This window comes from Apis dorsata, unplaced genomic scaffold, assembly GCF_000469605.1.
Source record: "Apis dorsata unplaced genomic scaffold, Apis dorsata 1.3 scaffold_174, whole genome shotgun sequence".
Lineage (NCBI taxonomy): Eukaryota > Metazoa > Arthropoda > Insecta > Hymenoptera > Apidae > Apis > Apis dorsata.
In genome coordinates this window covers 315,539-316,076 of record NW_006263462.1, presented here as the reverse complement: position 1 = coordinate 316,076, position 538 = coordinate 315,539, and the positions used below count along the sequence as shown (strand labels likewise).

Here is a 538-nt window from a genome sequence, read left to right as displayed (position 1 = left end):
ATAAATATTATCTTATTACTTCTTTTTATCTATTTTATTATATTTATATATAATTTTTTGAATTTTTTTCAATTCTTTCTTATTCCTAATCTCTTTTACTTCTTTTTTATTTTATTTATTACTTCTTATTTATTTTATTATCTTTTTTATAAATATTATCTTATTACTTCTTTTTATCTATTTTATTATATTTATATATAATTTTTTGAATCTTTTTCAATTCTTTCTTATTCCTAATCTCTTTTACTTCTTTTTTATCTTTTCCTCCTTTTTCTATCTCTTTCATTTTTTTTTTTACAGGTGTTGCCCGAGTGATTTAAAAATCACGCAAAACACCTGCGTACTCTTCCGGTTGGATATCGGAAGTGAATTTACGAAATCTATTTGCAGAATATTCACCGGCCAACGTCTAGTCTATTCAAAGTTTTCCACGGGCATCAGTTTTCAGGATACCTGTGGAAAAGGTAATCGTCATTCTCAATTTGCTTTCAACCACAAATAATTCTTTGTTTCCTTTTTTCTCTGGTGTGTCAAACTT

At 25.5% G+C, this 538-nt stretch overlaps 1 long non-coding RNA gene across 1 annotated transcript in view; it reads left to right on the top strand.

Annotated features, from left to right (window-relative positions):
- LOC102676138 overlaps positions 1-362 on the top strand; it is a 2,789-nt gene extending 2,427 nt beyond the window's left edge. The window contains exon 4 of the long non-coding RNA XR_004150280.1: positions 301-362. This is a non-coding gene — a long non-coding RNA (uncharacterized LOC102676138). The remainder of the gene's footprint in view (positions 1-300) is intronic.
- Positions 363-538: the final 176 nt, after the last annotated feature.